This window comes from Rhinopithecus roxellana, chromosome 16 (genome assembly GCF_007565055.1).
Source record: "Rhinopithecus roxellana isolate Shanxi Qingling chromosome 16, ASM756505v1, whole genome shotgun sequence".
Classification (NCBI taxonomy): domain Eukaryota; kingdom Metazoa; phylum Chordata; class Mammalia; order Primates; family Cercopithecidae; genus Rhinopithecus; species Rhinopithecus roxellana.
Window position 1 is genome coordinate 89,364,959 of NC_044564.1, and position 23,435 is coordinate 89,388,393.

The following is a 23,435-nucleotide window of genomic DNA, read 5'->3' on the forward strand; positions in this document are numbered from 1 at the left end:
GCCTCCCAAACTGCTGGTATTACAGGCATGAGCCACCACACCTGGCCTAACCATACAGTTTTTTATAAATAAAATATTCACATCCCTTTTGGTATGCTAAGATAAAATAACCTATTAGTAAATATATGCCATAACCCAGAGATGAGTAACCAAGATTAAAAAAAAAGTAAAACACATACATGTTTGAAAAAGACACAAAAATACATTTTGATATCCGTTGACCACAGTCTACAACAAGAAAAAACAGTACACACAAAAAGCATCAAGAAGATCATTCAATGTAGAGAAGGAGAAGTAAGGATACATCTTTAATATCTGAGTTGCGGAGAAAAAGAAAACAGGCAGTTTTAGAAAAAAGGAAAGGTGGAGACAGATATGTGATGATTTAAAGACTTTGAAGAAGAGATCTAGAGATCTTTACTGCCATAATCCAACAAAATTAAAGAGATACAAAACCATGTAGAGAAAGACAATGACAGAAAAATGTTGAATAGAATCAGAGAACCAACTTAAGTGCTCAGTAAATAAATAGAAAACTAGCTGTGTTCAGGACTTCAAAGACACATTCCATTTTTCTTTTTAAATCTGTGATCAAAACATGAATGCTCATTTTACTTTTTCTTTAGGTTATACATATATTTATACATATAGATAATTTATTTCTGTAAAACAAAAGCTTAATAAGATGTATACTTCATGTATACAGTGGAGGTACCCGTGTAAAATGAGTAAATTTCCATGATATATTTTATGCCTAAAAGCAAAAGAAAGCAGCAGAAACAAAATACAAGCTATATATCAAGATAACTTTTGATGTTAAAAGAATGACACAAATAGGTCTTAAAAAAATTTGAATGCAGCAGAGAAGAACACTGTAAAAGGAAGAAAAGATGACCAAATAAAGCAAAAATATCTTCAGAAATAAAAATTCAAACTAGGTAATGAAAAGTGCACTTGACATCACATGCCCAAAGCATTGTCATTATTGTTTTCAAAACCATTAAAGAATACATTGCCAAGCACAATGGCTCATGCCTCACTTTGGGAGGCCGAGGCAGGTGGATCATGAGGTTAGGAGTTCGAGACCAGTGTGACCAACATGGTGAAACACTGTCTCTACTAAAAATATAAAAATTCCCCGGGCAGGGTGGTGCACTCCTGTAATCACAGCTACTCAGGAGGCTGAGGCAAGAGAATCACTTGAACCCAGGAGGTGGAGGTTGCAGTGAGCCAAGATCGTGTCATTGCACTCCAGCCTGGGTGCCAGAGCCAGACTGTCTCAATAAATAAATAAATAAATAAATAAGTGTAATGTTTTGGCATTCAAAAAAATTTTGAGATTGCATTGTTTCTTTTTTTTTCACATATTTTTAAGATGAATGTTTTCATCCCAACCTCGCCATAGCAGCTTAGCTGACTTCTGCCCCGTTTCTCCCCTTCCATTGGACTCTGTGACACACGGTCTCATCCAGAGATCTATTTTTTCATCAGTTATTGTGTTTTTATACTGAAATTTGATTTTTTAATAATTCCAACAAAAAAGTGCAAGGGTCATGGACTCCTGCTCACATGCCTATAAAGTTGCGTTGTGAGTTTCTGAAATACATTTTAAAATAGAATTCGTTTAATTATGAAAATGCAGACATAAAATGAATTTGTATCTAGGTTTTAGTCAAGTAAAGTTAGAGTTAAATCAATTAATAAATGGTTAAAATGTTCTACAATATGAAAACCATACCCAGTTGTCTCTTCTTCTAATTTATGATTTTTCTTTCTTATTTGATCCACATTATAGTCCAGTGATGATATTAACTCAAAAAGTTTTCTGAATTCTTCGTGTTTTTCTTCAGGCTTGAAAACAAAGGGTTTAAAATTATTTTTGCAAAATCTAGAGACCCTCTTCTAACTTAAAAAATATTATTTCTCGTCCGGGCGCGGTGGCTCAAGCCTGTAATCCCAGCACTTTGGGAGGCCAAGACGGGCGGATCACAAGGTCAGGAGATCGAGACCATCCTGGCTAACATGGTGAAACCCCATCTCTACTAAAAATATGAAAATTAGCTGGGCATGGTGGTGGGTGCCTGTAATCCCAGCTACTCGGGAGGCTGAGGCAGGAGAATGGCGTAAACCCAGGAGGCGGAGCTTGCAGTGAGCTGAGATCCGGCCACTGCACTCCAGCCTGGGCAACAGAGCAAGACTCCGTCTCAAAAAAAAAAAATTATTTCTCATAAGTTGATGAATAATATGTATTTAGGCAAGTATATAAAGTGCATTTGATAAACCTGATGCCAATAAGGACAGATTTCAAAAATAGTCATTTTCTTAAAACCTCAGCTAAAAATGATTCACACTTCCATCATTATTTTTTCTGAAATTTAAACTGCCAAAAACGTTTGTTAAAAATGAGAATTTTTACACATAAAATACTAAGGGTTAGTAAAAAAAAATAAAGGTAGCTATATTTACATTTTAGTTTTTAAAGATGCTCTAGAAACATTGTCATTAATAGTTTAAGATATTCCAAGTTAAATTACGTCTTATTAAGATGATTTTTAGAAAACTCTTACTAGTTCCCATTACATTTTTGATCCTCATCTATCTTCAGGCTGAGCTAAATACTGTCATTCTCTGTAAGTATTCACCTGTAAGTTTTAGTCTTTCCATGTCTCTTTACCATTTCTCTTTAAACAAAGTTTATTTTTTCTATAAAAAACAAATAATAACTTTTGTCTAGTTTTTGTGGCTTTTCTATTATCCTGTTTCTCCCCTTCCATTGGACTCTATGACACAGGGTCTCATCCAGAGATCTACTTTTCATCACTTCGTATACTGAAACTTGAGATAAACTAGTGTACGGCTCTTTAGAGCAAAACCTAGCTAACAGACATCTGGGTTGCTTGGCAAAGGTCATGTGTAATCCTGAGTTATGAACCTGTCACAATTTAATTAATTGTTCTGCTCTGTATCCGTGCTTTCACACCACTCTAACTGTAAGCCTGCTTCAAGCTAGCCCACCCCCTTTTTGAAGTGTGCATAAAAAAAGTCAAGTGCTGTCTTTGTTCTGGGGCCAGTTTGTCAAAAGTTGAGTCCATTGGACCTGAATACACTCAATAAAGATATCCTCCTGTATACACCTCAAGGTCTGTCTCTGGTCCTCCTGATTCCACAACAGCGCAATCTCCACTCACTGCAAACTTCACCTCTCAGGTTCAAGTGATTATCCTGTCTCAGCCTCCCGAGTAGCTGGGATTACAGGTGCCCACCACCTCACCCAGCTAATTGTTTGTATTTTTAGTAGAGATGGGGTTTCACTATGTTGGCCAGGCAGGTCTTGAACTCCTGACCTCATGATTCACCCACCTCAGTCTCTCAAAGTGCTGGGATTACAGGCATAAGCCACCATGCCCGGCTGCTACTCCTCTTTTTAAATTCTCTCAGAACTCCTAAAATCTCCAAAGGTTAACCTGGATTCCCTAATACATATTTCCACCTCTGACCTTTCTGAGGCTTCTTCCTTCTAGTACACATATTATAGACAATATTCTCAACCACACACTCATACATGGCTACTTGGTGCAGATTACTTTTGTAGATAGTGAATCTTGTCTATTTTATGTTGATTCTTATTGATGTTACTTTGAATATAGTGTTATTTTCTAACCTTGAAGGGGGGCTGTCTCACCCTTAGGATATTGACCAGTATACTTTGTCCTTCCTTCCTTCCTTTCTTTTCTTTCTCTTTCTTTTCCTTTCCTTTCCTTCTTTCACTCTTTCTCCTTCCTTCCTTCCTTCTCTCTCTCTCTCTCTTTCATATCTGTCTCTCTCTTTCTTTCTTTTTTCGACCACTATACTTTGTCCTTTTTTTCTTTTTCTTTCTTTTTTGTTGAGATGGAGTCACAGCCTCTTATCCAGGCTGGAGTGCAGTGGTGTCACGTCGGCTCACTGCAACTTCCATCTCCTGGGTTCAAGTGATTCTCCTGCCTCAGCCTCCCAAGTAGCTGGGACTACAGTTGCACACCACCACGCCAAGCTAATTTTTGTATTTTCAGTGGAGACAGGGGTTTGCCATGTAGGCCAGGCTGTTCTTGTACTTCTGGCCTCAGGTAATCCACCTACCTCAGCCTCCCAAAGTGTTGGGATTACAGGCATGAGCCATGGCACCCAGCCCTTTTTTCTTGTATAATGAAAACTTTCCCATGAGAATCAGATTATCAATTGTTTGCCTCTGTTTCCTTCTAAAAAATTTCCTTTTCCATAGAGATATGGCATGATGAACATCTTGTTCTACACTTTCTTTCTGGGGACACTCAACTATGTCATTGGGAAGCTGCAGTCAAGTAGAGATCTCCCTTCTTTCTAATTGAGATTCTTCATCTCAAAATGTGTCCACCAAATGTCTTATCCAGGTAGTCTCTTGCTCAGGAACTCATGAAATAAGAACCTTCTGGAGAAGTTAGAAGCTATTGACTGAGATGGTTTAAAGCTGTCCCTTATTGTATGTTTTACTCCCAAGGAAGACATCACAGTGGCTAATAATTCTATGTCTAATGTCTAAATCAACTCTATGGGAATCTATAAAAAACATTTTATTTATGAGACAGAGTCTCGTTCTGCTACCCAGGCTGGAGTGCGATGGCTTGATCACCGCTCACTGCAGCCTTGATATACTGAGCTCAAGCAATCCTCCCACCACAGCCTCCCAATGTAGCTGGGATTATAGGCATGCATCACCATGCCTCCTCTGTTAAAAAAATTTTTTTTTTGGTAGAGTCAGGGTCTCACTTATATTGCTCTGGCTGGTCTCAAATTCCTGGGCTCAAGCACTGTTCTTGCCTTAGCCTCCCAAAGTGCTAGAATTACTGGTATGAACCACCTCACCAACCAGGTGTTCCATGCAATGGTTTGAGAAGCAGTTCTACACAGAAACCAGAAGGCCTGGGTCTGAATCCCAGCTCTACCAGATACTAGCTGTGTGACCTTGAGAAAATTAATTTTTTGTGTCTCTGGTTCTTTATCTATGAAATGGAGAGAATAATACCATCTACTTCACTGGGATGTTGGGAAGATTAAACCGGGGACTGACATGGAGCACTTAGAAGAGTACATGGTGCACGGTGAGCTACAGATAAGATTTGCTTAGAAGCACTTAGAAGCGTCCATGTACATAGGAAGCTACAGACAATATTTGCTATTAGCATGGTAATTTTTACTGTTTTATATCTTGACAATTGTACACGTTAGGCAGGAGGCATTCCAATGGGAGTGGTCTCCTAGAGCTGCACTGAATCATTCTTCACACCATGAAAGTGGCAGCAAACGGGGAGCGCATAATTTATAGCTTACTTTTCTCTCCATATGACTCAGTGGGCAACGGTCATGTACGTACCACAATGTAAACAGCACCTCCTGGATGGAGTAGTACATAACCGACATGACCAGCAGAGACAGGCTGAGCCACGGAGCTGAAAACCCTGGACTCTATTGCTAAATCAAGGCTTCTGAATCAATTCCCTCCCAGAAGCTGTTGCTGTGGCACTGCTTTCACAAGTACTCTGCGGAGCGCTCGGATTAGGGGCTGTGGTATCATTCATCAGACAAGCTGCAGCCAGAACTGTTCAGCTGACAAACTGGCAACCATCCAGAAATACAGTTTTGGCTACATAGTGACGGAAGGCAAATTTAGATTCTTTTTTCATACTGAGAAAAACATGAGCATTTGATTGAACAATTCTCCTCTATTAGACTAATTGGTTTTAATTTCATATTTAATTGCTAAAAATACACTTAGAATAAAAGACTTACTGTGTTAATGTCTCAAAGAAGAAATAATTGGTATGGTATATTTTGTTCTATGCTAAAAGCTGCCAAGCTAAAATATTTTCAATTTATACAAGGATAGGTGACATGCATGTCAGATATTATTTTCCCTTTAAGCAAATTTATGATGAGACAAAATTATCTTCCATCAAAAATAAAAGCCATGTCAAATTAAGGGCTAAGTTGTTCCGCAGACTGGGCAACAAGTGCTGAGATGTAAGGTCAGTGAGAGTCAGAATAGTCAGAGAAAGCTTCATGAAGAGGAAATTGCCTGCCAGGTCTGAATGAATGAGGCTAGATGAGCAGGAACTGAGAAGGCAGGAAGGACAGCATGGGTAAAACTGGGGCTGACATCTGCCCAATTAACGCTGAGGATAAAGTCCAATGGCAGAGAAATAAAAACATACATCCATACAATAACCTGTAAATGAATTTTCACAACAGCTGTTTTCATAATAGCCAAAAAGTGGAAACAACCTAAAGGTCCATCAGCTGACGAATGAATGGAAAACTGGTGTAGTCGTGAAATAGACTATTATTAGACAATAAGAAGGAATAAACTACTGATATGTGCTACAACATGGATAAAATTCTGAAAACATTCTGCTAAGTGAAAGAGCCAGTCAGAAAGGACTTCATATTGTATGACTCTGTGTATATAAAATATGCAGACCATACACATCTATGGAGATAAAAGTGGACGGTGGTTGCCTACAACTAGGTGGAGAGACATGGGGTAGGGGTAGGTGGAGAGACGTGGAGAGGGGTTGCAGTCATGACTAAGAGATGTGGGGTTGCTTTTCAGAGTGGTGAAAATGTTCTAGCATTGATTGTGCTGATGATTACACAATGCTATGAATATACTAACAGACACTGAGTTGTACATTTTAAATGGTTGAACTGTCTGACATGTGAATTATCTCTCAGTGAAATTGTTTTAAGAATCTCATGGTAGGATCAAGATAATTTTCTCAGCTCTCTATTTTGGATGTACATGCTCTATCAGATCTGAATATTTTTATGCCATTACAGTATATTTTAAATGAAAGGATGATGAAGGCAATGCCTAACTTTTCAAGTAGTTTGTAAATTAACCTAAAACATGTGCATTTCAAAGAATAGTATGGTGACTTTCTGTACAAGTTAACCTAGAATCCATGAAATGAATAGGCACAGCTTCTGTGTCCATTCACAAAAGTGAAGAAATAAGACAACTTTCTGCAATATTCCATTAAACATTCTCCTCTGACTCAATCTGGCTTGCCTCACCAAGACAATAAGGAAATTATCTAAAAATACTGTTTAACAGGAAAAAAGTCAATTTTCTGTGAGGAGTGATTTATCATTCTCAACTTTCCCAAGAGTAAACATTGTAAGAGAAAACATATGCAACTATTTTTCAAAATGTCAGAACAAGAGCCAGGGTTGAAGAAATAAGTACGTTATAAAGATAATAAAATGGTAATAATCAATTATAATGAAATTACAAAATCAAGCTGTCCACTGAAATTAGTATCCTAAAACACTTTATATTATTCAACCAGCTACAGATTAATGGTCTACATGTTAAATTCCATACATACTTGACTTCCTACTTGAAATAATTTCTTCTTTGAAGCCCGTGTCTCATCCAAATTAGTATGACAATGTGATGTACCTTCCAGTGGAGATTCTGACATAGAAAATTTGTTAAGGTGATCAGCCAGTTCTTCTTGAAGTCGTCTCACAATCACCTGATAAAATATTTTTGTTACCAATTTTATAAAATGCCTTATTATTAAATTATATTAATAATATTTAACTCTAGCATACATACTTTGAAAATTATTACCACATACACAGATTCACTTTCTTTTCCTCATATGTACACATTCTTCTTTATTACTGAATTCAGTGAGGGACACAGAAGGTGTTATCTTCCTGCCAAATCATTATTCTCTTTCATGACAGATGGATTTAGCCCACTATTCATTCATCTTAGACCCTCAACTCAACCTAAGTTCCTCACATATTCAGTCACCTGTTGAAACCCTTCCAACAGATTCCTATCTCAGAATAAAAGTAAAATTCCAATAGCCTTCAAAGCACTAGGTAACATGGCCTCTAACTCCCTCCCTGACCTCAGCTCCTACATCTGTGTCCTGTACTCACTTCCATCCCATTCTCCGTGAACTCTGCCACCCCCTCAGTAGTCTGAAAATGGGGATTCAATGTCAAACTCATAAATCACAGACAGCTACAAGTATCCTTGTACGGGAAAGAGTGATATCTAAATGATAGTCATTGAGACTTAAAATGCAAATTATGAGCTAATTATTCATAAAATATTCACAGTAAATTATGTAAAATACCTACCAGTGGGAACATTATATCAAATTTTTTTTTGCTAAAATTTATGACATTTATTCCAAATTGTGATTTTATAACAAGTAGATGTTTTTAAAATTCTAAGTGGTCAGAAAAATACATAATGTGAGACTGACATATTTTTAGACTTAAGTCACATTGGTATGAATCAAAACAAAGTTATACCGACCAAAATACATAAAAGAGAGAGCCACTGAAGGAAAGGCATCACAAGACACAGCAACAAACTTCACTTCATCTGGGAAATCTAGAATTAAGTGTCAAACTGGCTCACTTAATTGAATCTTAATTTCAAAATACACATTTCAGGTACAAGCATTTCCATTTACCCACTTCATTATGGTCTTAGAATGTGGCAACATAAAGACATTAAATGTATTATTTCAGTAGTATAAGACTACCTCCCTTATCAACATTGCTCTCTATCTACTAAAATTTCGTAGGTGACATAATGTCTTTACTGAAAGGAAAGCATCGGTCAGTTCTACCTTTTATTTTCTGGAAACAAAGTATGTTTCCAAGCTGATACAGTAAACACATTTTTTTTTGGTTTTGTATTAAAACAGCTTTGTGGAAATATTTTTATTAAAACAGCTTTGTTGAAATATGATTTATAGAATTTATCTGTTTTAACAAACAGTTCAAAGATTTTTAGTAAATTTACTGTCTCATGCAACCATCTCTACAATCCAACTTGAGAACATTTTCATCACTCCAGGACAATCCCTCATGCCCATTAGCAGTCACCACCCATTTCTAGCCCCAGCCCTACACAAACATTAATCTTCTTTCTGTTCCTACACATGTATTTCCTGGATGATTCATGTAAATGGAATTATACAGTAAGGTAAACACATTTTCATCTATTTATTTTTATATTGAACTAGGTTCAACATACAGCCAGAATGAAATGTTTAAATTTTCTTTCCAGAAGGTTAAAAAGTTTTCTTCATACTTACTTCTCCTTCTGCTTCTTCTTTTTCATACTGAAACAGTTTTTCTTTTAAATAATTATATTCATTCATTAATTTCGTATTTTTTTCTTCTGTAAGAAGATCTTCCTTTCCATTCTCAAGATATTCTTCTTGGATATTAATGACTATCTCTTTATTACTGCCTTCCTTATAAGCATTCTTTAGTTGTTGTTCAAGCAATAGATTTTCAAGTTCTTCTTGATGTATTCTCTCCTCTAAAGAGTTCTGCTTTCCAAAGGATTGACTTTCTTTAGCTTCCTCATTTGGATGCATCTGCTTCATTTCCTTTAATCGATACTGCGCTTGCTTTAGGTCCATCTGTACACTTTCTAAAGCCAGTGTCTTTTCCCTGAGAGCATCTCTTGTCTCATGAAGCTCACCTTTTTTTTTTTTTTTTTTTTTTGAGACAGAGTCTTGCTCTGTCGCCCAGGCTGGAGTACAGTGGCCGGATCTCAGCTCACTGCAAGCTCTGCCTCCCGGGTTCACGCCATTCTCCTGCCTCAGCCTCCCAAGTAGCTGGGACCACAGGCGCCCGCCACCACGCCCGGCTAATTTTTTGTATTTTTTAGTAGAGACGGGGTTTCACCGTGTTAGCCAGGATGGTCTCGATCTCCTGACCTCGTGATCCGCCCGTCTCGGCCTCCCAAAGTGCTGGGATTACAGGCTTGAGCCACCGCGCCCGGCCGAAGCTCACCTTTTAAGGTACTGAACTTCACCCGAGCTTTAGAAAGTTGTTTGGTAAGCAACTCATTCTTATCTGTTAGTTGAGAAATACTGGAATCCATTTTTTCATGTCCAGAAACATCATCTGCTCTCCATAAAACTAGTTCCAGGTCTTTTCTTTCCAAAATTTCATTGTACTCATTTATAGCAGTGGCCAGGCTAGAATGGAGGGATTCAACTTCAGCTTCTAGTCCTTCTTTCTTGTGTTTTTCCTTCTCCAATTTTGAAGTCAGCCTTGTATTCTCAGCTTTCAGTTCATTAAGCTGTTGCGAATACTGGGCCGTTGTTTTTGCTATCATTTCGTCATTAAGTCTTACACTCTTTTCAAAGTTAGCATTCATTTCTGTAATACTTTTAATTTCCTGAATATATTCTTTTTCCTTTCTGAGACTGTCATTTTTTATTGTGTATAATTCCTGTTTGAGCATGGCAATGTCTCTCTTCAATATGTCATTTCCACACATCACATCCTTCTTTCTTCCGTAACTTTGAGAATCCTAAATAAAACAAAACAAATTTTTAGCTAACACTCAATAAAATAACATATCATGGTTATTTCTGAAGTGAAAGAACAACCTATACATTCATGGAATTAAAAGTTGCTGTAAGTGGGTATCAAACTGGAGAAAAAGTTGAAGCAAAACCTTGAACCTTAGCATACATTTCAAAAAGTTCAAAAATTTATTTGATGTCAATGAATCCATAAAAGTAAACACACACACACACTGAGAATTTTTAAGAATATCAGAATTGGAAAAACCTTTCTCTGAATTACAACAAACTCAAAGCATAAAGTTAAATGTTAAAAATTTTGACTAAATTAAAATCTTGAAAAAAGAAAATTGCATTTATACTCTGATATCTAACCCAGGCACCACCCTAGAGCAAGAGCTTTACCTCCACATCTATTTGGACAGATAAAATCTCTCAAAGTTTTAAAAGTTCTGTTTCCCTGATCATATTCTATTGTGATTTGACTCAACATTTTTTAGTCAGTTGTAAGAATTACATTTACTAAATCATAAATGCAGACATTGTACTCAGCACTTCTATATACATACATCGATGAACTTATTTAGTTATCATAATCTTTAAAAAGAGAGGTTAAAAATATAAGCAAGCTGCAGGATTTTCCTCAGGGCTTCTGATTCTACTTCTAGTTCTCCACCAGATCACAGGTACTTCTGTGGTGTAAATATACCAACACAACAACAGAGAAACAAGAAGACACAGGCATAAAATGTGTCTTCTGTCTCTGTCAGCTGGATTCTCCACGAAATAGCCAGACTGAGAGGATGTGACATGTGGGGCCTCAGAAACCGAAAAGCAGCTTTCCCTTTTCTGCACTAAGCTATTCTTTTCCCCACTGCCTGTTCTCCTTTTCATTTGGATCCTGGGATACCAAAAAAGCGAAGGTGCTCACTGAAATAGAGGAACCAAAGTTTGCCACAACCCAAGGAGCCGAGTGAAACTGCTGAGTTGCTAGTGCAGAATCCTGGAAAATAAGATGTTCCTCAAATTTACATCCAATTACCACAAAAGTTTATAGCTGTAGATATACAGTATAGTTGTCCGCTCTAGCCCCATTATCTACTTGATAAGGGAAGTAAAACCAGGAAATATTAAGTAACTCACCCAACGCTCCTAAGGTGGCATTACCTAGCATTTCATGGCACCAAAAGGGAAGATACAATTACATGTTGCTGAATTACATAAATTACCAGATAAATACATTAAATTCATCAAATAAATTAAAGGTGTGACTTTGGCAAAGCAATTTAATGGCTCAGAAGGTGGTGGGAGGCCTCATCTGCTTTTCCTTTGAAAGAAAATCTCTAGATTTTTGTCTATCTTTAGAACACAATGTACAGAACTCAGCCTTCTACTATAGAGTCAAATGCTAAATTTTTGGCTGAGGAGTTATGGTACTTATATGATAAAATCATACATGTCAAAACCTACCACATTTTATGAAACAACATCATGTAAAAGTCTGATTCAACAGAAACATTGGAGAGTGATGATTTTTTTAAATATGTGAAAGTATATATATATTGGTTTCCAAAATTATTTAAAGTGGCCATGATGGAATTATAAGTTTAAACAGTTTGAGTCAAATAGATGAACCTGCATGCATGAAGCACATTAAACAGACTTCTTTGGCTGGTAACATTTGTTGCAACTCTCAAGGTCAGACACATTTTCATGTCTCTTCTCAGTCACTGCTTCCCTCCCATTGTATTACCATTTTATCATTTAAATAAATGTAATTCATATTTAAATGAATATAGGAAAAAGAATCTAGACATTATTTCTTTAGCAATTTCCCTTATGCTTATCTAGTTCAGAAGGTCACATGGTATATGGTTAAAGAATTTTCCCAGCCCATATGCCACTTGGAAGACTCATAGTGAGACTTAGGTTGATGGAATGATCAAAGATTATGAGAATGTTTTCCAGAACTGTCATTTAGATAGCAGCACTAATCTACTTTGACACATTAACTACACATTTAGATAACCCCACTGTAACTATACACATGAGATTTTCTTGAGTAGAGAACCAGAAAGAATCAGATAACTTATAATAAGAGAAGCAGCAAGGGAACCTCTTTCTTTTTATAGCTGAACTTCTTTTCTTCAAAGCCAGGACCTCTACTTGTAACAAGCCCACCTCATTCTCAAGCCTTTGCATATCTTGCTGTAAGTCTTCTTCTAGATATGCTTTTGATGTTCTGTCACTATGTGGTGGAGAATAACTCACATTTTCTAATTCGGGTTTCATGCTTTTATAGATATTAGCAGTGGGACTGTCACATGTGGGTCCCTGAAACACACTTGCCAGTCATCTTCTAAGCTTTAGAAGAGCTTCTAAGTTCCATATGGCTTGTGGAACAAGCGCTGTATTGGTTTTTGGTTTTTGTAAGTGTCTGTAACAGCAGAAATACTGTGGCCTTCTATCCATATTACATGCTTCAATTCTTTGGAGTGAACAAACCACAAATCAAAAAGACTTTTTGGATTTCTAGACTGAGGCCAATGTCTAATGTCTAATTTCCAATCTGTGGTATTTTGGGTTATATTTTCTTGTCATTTGCATATCAAACTCTTGGTCTTCTTTCATTTCAGCCATAACTACTGGGTTCCTTAATTTTTCAATTTCTGTATCATTACAACAATTCTCTTTCTTCTTCATCTCTGTGAGAAACAGGCTACATGTCTGGTTTGTTACAATTTTTACAGTCTGATTTATTTTCACTTGAATAAAGCTTAGAAGATGACTGGCAAGTGTGTCTGAGGGGCCCCGAGTGTAAATGCAATGACAAGACCTGAGTGAGATGGGCTCGTTCTGTTCAGGCAATGCCTGGAGTACTACAGAGTTAGACACTCCAGGTGTATCTGCTTCCTCAGGGATATTATCAGGGATATGATTCATCAGATTACGGGGCACTCCCTTTAAGTTTGTCCCTCTTTAGGTTTACAATGTAAGAGCTCTTCCTCAGGACAAACAGTAATTTTGGATTTTTCAAAACTTTCAGCAATCTTCAGTTGAACTTTTTTGTAATGAATTTTTTTTTTGAGATGGACTTTCACTCTTGTTGCCTAGGCTGGAGTGCAATGGCATGATCTTGGCTCAACACAACCTCTGCCTCCCAGGTTCAAGCGATTCTCCTGCCTCAGCCTCCCGAGTAGCTGGGATTACAGGCATGCACCACCACATCTGGCTAATTTTGTATTTTTAGTAAAGACGGGGTTTCTCCATGTTAGTCAGGCTGGTCTCAAATTCTCGACCTCAGGTGATTCACCCGCCTAGGCCTCCCAAAGTGCTGGCATTACAGGTGTGAGTCACCATGCCCAGTATTGTAATGAATTTTAAAGGAAGTCCTGAATATACAGATATATCGTCTTTATTACAATTTTTACTCAGTTCTGGTTCTTGAGACATTTCTTTTTTTTTTTTTTTTGCAGGTGCAAAAGTGAAAATTAATTTGCTTCTTTTGTTTCTCAGGTGTCTTTTCTGACAGGGTGCATGTTTTAAAATTAACTTTATTCTCAATTAAGTATGAACAAAGAAAAAATAGACAATAATTAAAATTGAACTGTGAAACTTAATCTACGTTTTACTACCCCTAAGTTACTGGATTATAACTAAGAAGTAAAAAATAATTTGCCTTGGCTTAATATAGGAGAAAAACATGAGTCAGGAAGCTTAACTCTGTTTGTTTGGAGTAAACAATTCATTATGAATTAAATCTGACAGAAATGGGTTCACAGATGATATGTAGTATTCTACAGGCTTTCTCTCTTGAAAGGATTTTTACCTCAGCATACCCTAAATAGTGAACCCCTACAGTGAATTAATATCTCTGAGGATTAACTAAAGAGTAGGCAAATGCTAAATTATTAGAAGCCAAAATGCATACCAATCAGAAACAGAAGAAAATTTTTAGATTCTACTTCAAATGTTCTACTGTAATATGACAGTGTTATCTAGAAAGTTATCTGCTTATATCCAGGTCTAATATATTCTAAGCTCCACTAGTGACAGTGGGTTAAAAAATTTTAACAGTATTTTCTATTTATGTTAAAACAAGAAAGTTATTGTTTGTACCCTGACACCAAAGTCCCTTTCTGGAAGGCATGATTCTCTCAATAGGCAGTTGGGCTGATTTTAGGAACCCATCCTCTCCCTGAACATAGACACCAAAGGTAACCAGAAACCAAAAAACAGACGAAGTATTTAACCTCAGCGCTGGTGACCGGCAACATAAAATTGCAAAGTCTGAACCACTGGGAACCACTCCTTTAACATGAGGTGAAATCAGGGGCCATCACTGTCCAACTGTTTATAATTTCTCTTGCTTAGTAATACAACTCCATTTCTGATGTCACTTTCTTTATCATGAAGAAGGTTATAAAAATAAAAGAGCAAGGTGACTTCTGGAAATTTCTGGCCTCAATTCCAAGGGTACAGATAGCTATGAGTTACTCTAGACTGTAAGAATATTTTAAATTTTATAACTGGCTAAAATGTTTTAAAATTCAATATGAAATTACGCTCTTCGGATTCTAAAAGGATAGCCTAAAAGGTCACTTCATTTGGACTATGCCATGGTATTAAAGAAAAACAAACAAACACACCAATAGTAAACCAGAAATTTAAATTGCTATATACCTGTGGCTGTTTATTTCCACTTCTTTCAAGCCTCTCTTGCTTTTCCTCTGAAGCCACTTTTAAGTTGTGTTCTGCTGACAAATCCGTACGTTCAGTTAAAATGACTTAGAATAAAGACTATAATCTTTATAAAAATGGATACAAAATAACATACTTTTATTTTATAAATTGAGAGTTTAAATGAAGCTAAATGTTTACTGGAATATCTACATTTTTAAGAAGCACTTCTAATTATCCAAAATTTTAACAAACCACTTGGGGAGACACTAGATATCAGCAGGTTCAAGACATGCAAAAGTCTCAGGGTCACCCACAAATTATTCCACCCAATGTAAATAAACAAAACTGCTGGAAACAAAACAAAAATTAAAAATACAGTGAAAACATATAAAGTAACACTTTACTATTATCTACTTCATAATAGTATCTTTTTAACAACATGCTAAGGGAGTTGTTATTTACTAATAATTTGCAAAATTTTTGTTACTGTTACACCTTTATAATGTACACTCTGTTTTTTACATCTGAAATGTTTTCCTCTACTATTCTGATAAACGTATTTTTGTGTTGTAAGACTCAGAATGTAGGCTGGGCACAGTAGCTCACACCAGTAATCCCAGCACTTTGGAAGGTCCAGGTGGGATAACTGCTTAAAGCCAGGAGTTTAAGACCAGTCTGGAGACCATAGTGAAACCCTGACTCTATAGAAAATTTGCCAGGCATGGTGGTGTGTGCCTGTAGTAGTCCCAGCTACTCAAGAGGTTGAGGCAAGAGGATCTCTTAAGCCCAGGAGTTTCAGTTTGCAGTGAGTCTCAATAATGCCATTGCAGTCCACCCTGGGTGACAGAGTAAGAACTTGTTTCCAAAAACAGAAAAAGAAAAAAGGCTCAAAATGCTATGTGCAGTCCTCCTTGAATCTGGCTATCTTTCTCCACATACACAGGCTCTCTGTCCTTGGGGCTCCCTTAGTACTTTGTCCATTTTTCTAGTGTCACTTCACCATCTGAACGGCGCATCATGTCTTTGCACGTCTATCCCTTTTGTTGCTGGACTGTAGCAATCATCTTTGTATAAAGTCTTTATTTTACTAAATGTTTATTGAGCTCCTGCTAAGTGGTAGGCACTGGGGTTTAAAGAATGAGAATAAAAGCTGTCAGGGATGGCTTTTCTAGAGATCATGCATGGGCTGAGACTTAGACAGTGAGGTTTACCAGATTAAAAGAGGCAGACGGCAGGAAAGATAGTACATGCCAGACAGTGGCAAGACAGGGAGAGAAGCCTCCCAGAGTGTATGTATTTGTCTACATGAGAGGGATGGTGACGGGGGCATCACCAGCAGCTCAGTAATGGCAGCAAAAGGGGCAGACAGAGAAAGGGCTGCAGATGGAGATTTGGGCAGAAGCCAGTTTCTGAAAACCTTATATAAACCAACTATTACTGTTGTTTCTTAAATTTATTTAAAAAAAGCAAAACAAATTAGAAAAGCATAATTCCAAGAAAAAGACCAACATTTTACTTTATTGTATCTTATCCTATTTGACTTGATTTTTCTTAGAGATGGGGTCTCACTCTGCCACCTAGGCTACAGTGTAAGGTTGCTATCGTAACTAACTACAGGATCAAACTTCTAGGCTCAAGTAATTTTCCTGCTTTAGCCTCCCAAGTAGCTGAGATCACAGGGGCAGAACACCACACCCAGCTACAGATTTTTAAAAAATAGACACGAGGTCTGGCGATGTTGCCCAGGCTGCTGGACCTCCTAGCCTCAAGGGATGCTTCTAGCTCAGCCTCCAAACTGACAAGATTAGAGGCAGGAGCCACCATCCCTGGCAACACCAATATTTTCAAATGAATAAACTGGAGCTCCATCATTTTATTTTATCATGGATGGGTGAAAACTTTGTAATAGACTCATGGACTCCACGGATTTGTGACAAGGAAACTATAGCATTAACTATGGCTGAAGCTTCCCTTGTCTCCCAGTCTCTTCACATGGTTAAGAGTAGAGACACTCAAGTGTCTTACCTTTTGCACCTTCTTTCCTTTTTTTCAAGTTTGCAGGCTTCACAGCTGCTGTTTCTGCCAAACATGCAAGCTTGTTAGATATTCCTTCTAGAAAACATCATCCCTCTGCCTCCTTACTTGGCAAAGTTTCACTCACTCTGCATGCTTCCCCTAAATCCTACCCATTTTTTTAGAAGCTTGCAGTCATCACCACAAATTTAAAAGTGCATGGCATCTAATGAACATAATAAATTTCTAACAAATAATAACTATATGCTCCCAGGTGACACCTACCCTCTACAAAATGGGTCAGCACACTGCAGACCACAGGCCAAATCCTGCCTACCATAAGTTTTTTCTCAGTACAGTTTTATGAGAGTACAGTCATGCCTATTCACTGACATGCTGCCTATGACTGCTTTCACACTACAATGGCAGGGTTGAGTAGCTACGACAGAGACCACATGGCCTTTAGCTGCTTAAATTGTTCTTGAGAGAGAGAGAGAGAGAGAGAGAGAGAGAGAGAGAGAGAGAGAGAGAGACCACACGGCCTAAAATATTTCCTATATGGCCCTTTATAGAAAAAGCTGCCAATCCCTGCTTTATACTCTGAATAGAATGCCCTAATTCTCAAATTGAATCTAATGCCTCCCCTGCTCACAATTTTCCAATGAATTTCTAGAGCAAACACTGCTGGCTCCCTGCCCAAGAGCAGTTCCTTGTTGTTTCTTGCTGGAGAATCACAAATCTATTTGGATATTTATTATCTCAATACTCCTCTCCAGCTTCAAAAGGTAAGTGATTTTTCAAAGCTAATCACATAACCACATTTGCTTTCCCAGTGCCTGGTTTAGGAATGAACATGTGATGTGACCCAGCTAATAAAATTTTACAAAAAGGGCTGAGCACCGTGGCTCATGCCTGTAACCCCAGCACTTTGGGTGGCTGAGGCAGGCGGATCACAAGGTCAAGAGACCGAGACCATCCTGGCCAACATGGTGAAACCCTGTCTCTACTAAACATAGAAAAATTACCTGGGCATGGTCGCACGTGCCTGTTGTCCCAGCTCCTCGGGAGGCTGAGGCAGAAGAATTGCTTGACCTTGGGAGGTGGAGGCTGCAGTGAGCCAAGATCGTGCCACTGGACTCCAGACTGGCGACAGAGAGAGACTACATCCCAAAAAAAAAAAAAAAAAAAAAAAAAAAAAAATTACAAAAAGTCCCCTGCAAGCTTATGAGTTTTCTCCCAATTTAAAAGACACATGTGAAGAAAAGCAGCCCTTCCAGCCTTTAGATACTGTCTTGTGAGAACATGATGTTTGGAGCTGTTGCTAAGTAGCCAACCATGAAAGGAGACATGAAAAAGACACTGCCAACAGCATAGCTGAAAGAGGAACAAGTGGGATCCAACAATATCACCAGACAACCAAACAAGCCTGGTTCTTACGGTTTTGGTCACTGTTAGGTCTTGTAGTATTTGCAGCCAAAAGCATTCCACCTCAGAAGTTTCCCCTGGCCTACAGGATAAGATCTACTCAGTTCTATACCATTAAAAGTCTTTTACTGGACTTGTTTCTAGACACAGGTAAAACAACAATAAAGTCTTTCCTAAGGTTGCCTTCACTGACACATACTAAACATAATAAACACATAATAAATAATAAGTATATTTTCACTTCATTAACAAGCTCTCCATATTTTTTTTTTTGCACTAGTAAATCTGAACTGCAAATAAACTCTACAAAGTTCACTCAGGTGTCCTATCTTTTGAACTTGCTCCTCGTGTTTTAAAACTTTCATTCTTCGCGGGTGCTGCTTCTGTCAAACATGCAAGCTTGTTAGATACTCCTTCTGCCAAGCACCATCCCTCTGCCTCCTTACCTGGCAAAGTTCCACCCACTCTGCACCCTCACCCTAAATCCTACCCACATTTTAGAAGCTTGCATTCATTACCACAAATGTAAATGTGCCTGGAACATACTGAACATGATACATATGTAATAAATAATAACTATAAGCTCCCAGGTGACATTGGACACATAGTAAGCACTATTTAAGGTGGTAAATAAATAACAGTGGTAATAACAATCTCCTAATTGTATTTTTTAAATGTATTTTGTCACATTGGAAAAATGCTTAGTCTATAGAAGATACATGATAGTTATTTTTTAAGTGGACAAATATATGAATGAATTAAAATATTTTTCTTAAAAATTCTGTTAAAAAACACAAAAATTAAATAGTTATCTATATTCTAATATTCTATTATGAGCACCTTAAAGACAAAAACTATGTCAATTCCATCTTTGTCTCGTGCATTTGCCAAACCTAACTTATAGAAGTGATTTGATAAACATATACTAAATTAATGGTGTCTTTATAGAGTTCAGATTGTACAATACATTAGATGTTACACTTTTGTTATTGTGAACCATTTTTATAATTTTATTATAATTAAAAAAATTTTTTGAGCCTAGAGTTTGGCTATTGGAATATTTATTATGATCATCTCTTGCCTAATGGTTACCAGAGTTTTTTTTTTGTTTTTTGAGATGGAATCTTGCTCTGTCACCCAGGCTGGAGTGCAGTGGCATGTTCTCGGCTCACTGCAATCTCCACCTCCAAGGTTCAAACAATTCTCCTGCCTCAGCCTCCCGAGTAGTTGGGAATATGGGTGCCCACCCCCATGCCTGGCTAATTTTTGTACTTTTAGTAGAGATAGGGTTTCACCATGTTGGCCAGGCTGGTCTCAAACTCCTGACCTCAAGTGATCTGCCTTCCTTGGCCTTCCAAGTGCTGGGATTACACGCATGAGCCACCACGCCCAGTCTGGTAACAGATTACCTTGTCCCAACAAAATTACTATTATTATAATTATCCAGCACATAAAAAAACACAGCTTGTTCTAAGAAGTGAATATATCTCATGAGGTTCCAACTTATGGTGAATACATTAAAAGTAGACCTTGTTTGTATAAGAATATGTAACATAACTTCTGCTTCTTGGGAAGGAATTACTTTTCTGTCTTCTGTATTCAGTAGGTATCTTCAGAAATAATCTCCTATTTGTATGGGTGCACAATGGCTCGGTTTTATGGTTCTTATTGCCATTTGTTTATGGTATCAGAAAGGGATTGTTGAATTCCCAGTTCTAAAGACAGTTACTTTCTTAGTGACACAGATTCCTGTGTAATACACTTGACCCTGAACAATAAGAGTTTGAACTGCAGGGGTCCACTTATATGCAGATTTTTCTTCTGCTTCTGCAACCAAGAGACAGCAAAACCAACCATTTTCTTCCTCCTCAGCCTAATTAACCTGAAGATGATGAAGATGAAGACCTTTGGGAGAATTCACTTATGTTTATGAATAGTAGGTATGTTTTTTTCTTTTCTATGATTTTCTTTGTAACAGCTTCATTTCTCTAGCTTATTTTATTCTAAAAGCATAGTATATAATAATGCAACACATACCAACTATGTGTTCATCGACTGTTTATGTTATCAGTAAAGTTTCCAGTCAATGGTAGGCTATTAGTAGTTACGTTTGGAAGGAGTCAAAGTTATACTCAGATTTTCAACTGCACAGGGATCAGAGTCCCTAACTCCCAAAATATTCAAGAATCAACTGTAATTAACATTTATTTACTAAATATAAACCATTTACTATAAAAATTGAATAGAAGATCCATTTGCATAACAAGTCCAATTTGTAACAATGTAATTATAGAGGAAAATGCAACATGTTAACTTAAAAATCTAATTTCTTATTTATATTAATACAAAAATATAATGTAGAATTTCAGGGATCATAAACGAATTTTTTTCAGAGAATACTGTTTGAGATTGAGAACTAACTTCTTAAATAACTCTGAATTCTAAACTAAAGAAATTAAATTTAAAAAATTAATTTATACATAAATATACATATTTTAAACTGCTCTTTTATGATTAAAAATATGTAATCTTACTTTTTTTGGGTTTTTTTGGAGATAGAGTCTCGCTCTTTCATCCAGGCTGGAGTGCAGTGGTGCCATCTCAGCTCACTGCAACCTCCATTTCCTGGGTTCAAGTGATTCTCCTGCCTCAGCCTCCCAAGTAGCTGGGATTATAGGCACCCACCACCATGCCCAGCTAATTTTCATATTTTTAGTAGAGATGGGGTTTCACCATGTTAGCCAGGCTGGTCTCAAAATCCTGACCTCAGGTGATCCACCCGCCTTGGCCTCCCAAAGTGCTGGGATTACATGTTTGAGCCACCACGCCTGGCCTGTAATTTTGCTTTTTAAAATCAGTAAGACCACCAAGAGAAATGAGAAATTTACTATCAGAAGTCTTACCTTGATTGTCATTTCGAAGATGATTTTTAAGTATCTTATTTTTATGTTCCAAAATTTGTTGTTGAATGCTATGCATAATAAATGTAATAAATAAAATTAGTATTTTAATAGCGATATGAAAAATATTTACCAAACATATTAAATTCTTAAAGCATTTCAGACAATATCAGAGCTAATATCAGAACTCTAATGTCCAATACACTTGAAAATTTTAAGCTCTATAAACTTATTAAGCTTCTAATTAAAGAAAAAAACAGGAAGTACTCATAAACTGAGAAAAACACAGCTCAGTAAGTTAATTCTAGTTAACTTAACAGCCTGGAAACTGTCCTGCACTCAGAGTAAGTCCTCGCTCTGTAACCAATAGGTATTTTGTTTTCAGACCAGTTGCTTCTCTTAGGCTCCGTGGCTTCTTCTAAAAAACAAAGATTTTACTACTTGACTTTACTAGCTTGTTAGCAGGATGTAATGAGATAAAATGTTTAAATGTTCAGAGAAATAGTAAAGCAATGGAAAAATTTATTCTTGAGCTACATTGCTGGAACAATTTTGGAATCTCAAATAAAACCTGATGAGTGTTTTTTTATAGGTTCTAATATTTGAATGTCACAGTTTTCAGAGAATATTATTAAGTGCTAATTTTGGTTATTAGTTCTATTCATTGTGGCTTATAGTTCAGAGCATTTTAGCTAGTTCATAACTTGTAACTAAATTTATATATAAATATATTATTGTCTCATTAAAACATATAACCTAATTGTCCCCTATTACTGAGCTCATCAATCACACCAAGGGCAGAAAACTAACAGATGTCAAAACCTGGCTGGGACAACTACCATTCCTTCTCTCCCTCCTCAAACTCAGAGCCAGCAGGTCTGTGTCAGAGGCTGCACCTTCTTGGTCCTCTCCGACTGACATACAAGACAAAGCCCTGCTTGTATTGTTTTTCAGTTCCACGAAAGAGATGCAAGGTGATGTTTCCTCATTTCCAAGTCATGTACTAACAACACATTTGCATGTAACATCCCATATGCCACTCAGCTCTGTTCTCATTTCACAGATCACCTTACATGAATATTTCTATAATGATCATAATAACAATTTCCATATCGGGTGACTGTTTTGGTTTGACTCACATTATTTCCTTGAAGCTAGTTAACAAATAGTCAAATGACCTTCTAGGGACTATGCAACATGTGGAATGCTTTCTGAATTTGTGTGCCATCCTTAGGCAGCAGGCATGCTTATCTGTTCTGTATTGATCCAATTTTAGAATATGTGCTGTTGAAACAAGTATAAAGCCCTGTTTTATACACGGATACTCAAAAGTCATGGATGAGCTTAGCTCTGTTAAATCCAAATTATCTACTTTAGATACAGAGAATTCTGTTGAATGACTTCCTGTGAGGTAGAATTTTAAAATATTTTAAAAACTTGAGGTAGAGATGCAAATAGCCTGACAGATTTTCATTATTATGGAAACACATTACTTGAGGGGCCAACTCCAAGTTGGTGCCCATTACTCTATTGAAGGATAACATGGAACATTCTGCTATCTAACAAAAGCTGCTACACAGGACAGAAAAAAGGCTCAAGGTACAGATGTGACAACAAAAGGCAAAGGGACCTCTGCTCTCTTCCTGCAACATTATTTGAATTTCCCTGACTGTTGAGTACAATCCAACTAATATTTGCTAGAGAACAGATGGAAACTGGTCTCAAAGGATAACATATCATGAAGGTATAGGCTAGGCCTAGCTAAGAGGTGGGCTACAAATAAGGTTTTCAGTATTAGGGAGAAGGTCAATTTACTCACTATGTGTGTGGGTAAAGCTAGGAGGCCTCTCTGCCAGAGCAGGGTGCTGGGAACAATGGCTGAGCCTATGTACATGAACTAAAAAACACTGTAGCTGTGGATACTGTGTATGAGTCATCATGAAGACTGAGGGATCTGAATCAGTAAGGGCATCCTGGTGCCAAAAGTCAATCATTACCAGATTGCAGGACAAGTTACAATGGCAGCAATACAGGAAGTTAA

At 37.2% G+C, this 23,435-nt stretch overlaps 1 non-coding gene and 1 pseudogene across 1 annotated transcript; both read right to left on the reverse strand.

Moving 5' to 3' along the window:
• LOC115893875 overlaps positions 1 to 23,435 on the reverse strand; it is a 121,269-nt pseudogene that overhangs the window by 87,029 nt on the left and 10,805 nt on the right.
• On the reverse strand, positions 22,588 to 22,690 carry LOC115894055. Its single transcript, XR_004054111.1, has one exon. It is a non-coding gene; the product is annotated as a U6 spliceosomal RNA (small nuclear RNA).